A 3789-nucleotide genomic window follows, 5' to 3' on the forward strand; every position below is an offset into this window, starting at 1 on the left:
TTTAAGGTATACAGCATGTTAATCTGAAAGATTTACAAGTATATATTGTAATATGATTGCATTGTAGTGTAATTATCTCCTCCATCATGTTACGTAATTATCATTTTTTTAGCTGTTGGAATAAAGTTCTAGTCTCTTATCAAGGTTGATGGTTATAACTCAATATTGTTGTCTATGTTTACTGTACTGTGCCTTAGACCTGTAGGATCTATTTATTACTCTTTCAAGTTTGTCCCCTTACACAACCACTGTCCTATCCCCCACCCCCCAATCCTTGGCAACCATCATTGTAATCTATGTTTCTATAAATTCAACTTTTTCAGATTCCACATGTAAGTGAAATCATATAGTATTTGTCTTTTAAGAAGTTTTCTTTTTTTTCTTCTTTTTTTAGCTGAGCCATCCTGCTACCTGTTGGCAGCTCAGCGGCTGCTCAGCTCGGGCTGGACTTGAACCGCTGTTGCTCAGAGCTCAAACTCTTGAGCGAGCTCTTAACCAACTGAGCCACTTGGCCGGCCCAGTATTTGTCTTTTTGTACCTGACTTATCTCACTTAGCATAATGTTCTCAAAATCCATCCATGATGTCACAAATGGCAGGATTTCCTTCTTTCTAATGACTGAATAATATTCCATTGTATATATTTCACATCGTTCTTTTTTGTTTTAAAGATTTTTATTGGGGAATTGGGGGGATGAGAACAGCGCTGGGGAATTGGGGAAGAGAAAAACACAAGTTGCTGTCATTTTTTTGGTCTTCAGTCTAGTTGTGGAAGACGTCGCTTCACTGGCCCAAGTTGGCACCATCATTGCGCTCTTCCTGGGTGAGGCAGATCAGTTGCCAGCTTCTGCAAGGCCGCTCACAGCGGCTGCTAGCCGCTCACGCTGGCTGCTGGCCGCTCACGCTGGCTGCTGGCTACACACTGTAGCCCATGGCAACCTACTGCCACAGGGGCTGCAGCCTACGCCGTCACTGGCGACTCAGGGCAGCCCAGCTCCAGTTTGAACTGTTGTACAGCATCTTAGCTGTGGAGGGCAGTGTCACTGGCCCTCATATGTGGGATCCGAACCGGGGCCCTCTGGCATCCCAAGCCAACTCTTAACCATCTCGCCATTCGGCCGGCCCTTTCACATCTTTTTTACCCACTCATCCATTGATGGGCACTTAGGTTGATTCCATAGCTTTGCTATTGTGAATAATGCTGCAATAAACATAGGAATACATATATCTTTTGGGTACCTGTTTTCATTTCCTTTGAATATAAGAGAAGAAGTAGAATTGCTGGATCATGTGGTAAGTTTATATTTTTAATTTTTTGAGGATCCTCCTTACTGTTTTCCATAATGTCTGCACCCATTTACATTCCTACCAACTGAGCACTAGGGTTCCCTTTTCTCACATCCTTTTCAGCACTTTTTATCTCTTGTCATCTTCTAGATAGGTATCCTGGCAGGTGTGAGGCAATACCTCATTGTGGTTTGATTTGCATTTCCCTGATAATGACTGATGTTGAGCATCTTTTCATGTACTTGTTGACCCTTTGGGTGTCTTCTTTGAAAAAAATGTCTATTTAGTTCCTCTGTCCATATTTAAATTGGATTGTTTGTTTGTTTCATTATTGAGTTGTATGAGTCCTTTATATATTTTGGGTATTAACACTCTATCTGATATGTTGTTTGCAATTTTTTCCCATTCTGTAGGCTTTCTCTGTAGGTGCAGAGTCCCACACAGCTGGGGAAGCCAAGCACTCACCACTCTCCCTTTCAATGTTGGGTGGGGTCAGCATTGAAAAAGTTCCTCCAACCTTCTCAAATGCATCTTCAGTTTCTTACTATACCATGAAGGCTCAAGATACAGGTTAAATCTCAAGTATATGCACCCTAATACTTAGTTGATTTTTTTTTCATCTCTCTAAAGTGTTGAATTATTTATCTCTTGAGCTGTTATTAGGAATCATTCTCACTTGTTTTCTTCTGACACAATAGATATGACATTGGCTCTCTTCACTCAAGTATCTTGAATTCCATTTCTGGACTCTCTAAGCTGTATTCTGGGAAATTTCCTCAGTATTGTATTTCAATTTCACAATTGGCCCTTCACCTGTGTCTTGTCATTGATGGAATGCATTTTTATTTTATCTATTTTTTGCTTCTGTTTCTGATTCTGCCAATGTTTGTTTGTTAGTTTGTTTAAGATTTTTATTAAAAATATAGCTAACATACAATATTATATTAGTTTTAGTGCACCGTAGATATTCAACATTTATATACCTAAAGAAGTGATTACCATGATAAGTCTAGCAACAACCTGACACCATACTATGCTATCACAATATTATTGACTATATTCCCCATGCTGTACATTACATCCCTGTGACTTATTTGTTTTATACCTGGAGATTTGAACCTCTTATTCCCCTTCACCTTTTCCCCCTTTTTAAATTTATCAATTACAGTTGACATTCAATATTATTTTATATTAATTTCAGGTGTATAGCATAGCATAGTAGTTAGACATTTATATAATTTAAGAAGTCATCCCCCTGACTAGTCTAATACCTATCTGGCACTCTACATAGTTATTACCATATTATTAACTATATTCCCTATGCTTTACTTTACATCTCCACGACTATTTTGTAACTGCCAATTTGTACTTTTTAATCCCTTCACCTTTTCCACGCTGACCCCAACCCCCTCCTATCTATCAGCCCAACAAATCTAGTACACATCTGACACCATACATAGTTATTACAATATTACTGACTATATCCTTTATGCTAAGCCCTACATCCCCATAGCTACTTTGTAACAACCAATTTGTACCTCTTAATCTCTTCCCCTTCTTTCACCCACACCCTCAACCCCCTCCCATCTGGCAACCATCAAAATGTTTTCTGTATCTATGAGTTTGTTTCCGTTTATTTGTTAATTTTGTTCTTAGATTCAACATACAAGCAAAATCACATTGCATTTGTCTTTCTCTGTCTGACACTCCACTCAGCACAATACTCTCCAGGTCCATCCATGTTTCAGCACATAACAAGAACCCATTCCCTTCCATGGCCCAGCAATATTCCATTGCATATATGTACCACCTCCACTTTATCTATTCTCCCATCGACAGACACCCAGGCTGCCTCCACAACTTGGCCATTGTCAAAAAGGCTGCAATGAACAGATCGATGCACATATCCCCTTGAAGTAGCATTTTAGGTTTCTTTGGATGAATACCCTGAAGTGGGATTACTGGGTCCTTCATTGTCTCTTCTTACATAGCTTTTGTTTTAAAGTCTATTTTATCTGGTATAAGTATTGCTACCCCATTTTATTTTGTTTTTTTTTTAGTTTCCATTTTCATGAAATACCATTTTATTTATTTTTTTATTAAAATTAATTGGGGTGACAATGGTTAGTACAATTACATAGGTTGTAAGTGTAGAATTCTGTAATACATCATCTATATATCACATTGTGTGTTCACCACCCAGAATCAGTTCTTCCATCACCATATATTTGACCGTGTTTACTCTCGTCTACCGAAATACCATTTTCAAACCTTTTACTTTCTGTCTGCATATGTCTTTCAATCTGAAGTGAGTCTTTTGTTAGGCAGCATATGTAAGGGTTTTGTTTTCTTTTTTTTTTTAAGATTTTCTTTTTATTGGGGAATTGGGGGGATGGGAACAGTGCTGGGGAATTGGGGGAGGGGAACAGACAAGTTGCTGTCCTTTTGTTCTTCAGTCTAGTTGTGGAGGACGTTGTTTCACTGGCCCAAGTTGGCACCATCA

This window comes from Hipposideros armiger, unplaced genomic scaffold (genome assembly GCF_001890085.2).
Source record: "Hipposideros armiger isolate ML-2016 unplaced genomic scaffold, ASM189008v1 scaffold_639, whole genome shotgun sequence".
Classification (NCBI taxonomy): domain Eukaryota; kingdom Metazoa; phylum Chordata; class Mammalia; order Chiroptera; family Hipposideridae; genus Hipposideros; species Hipposideros armiger.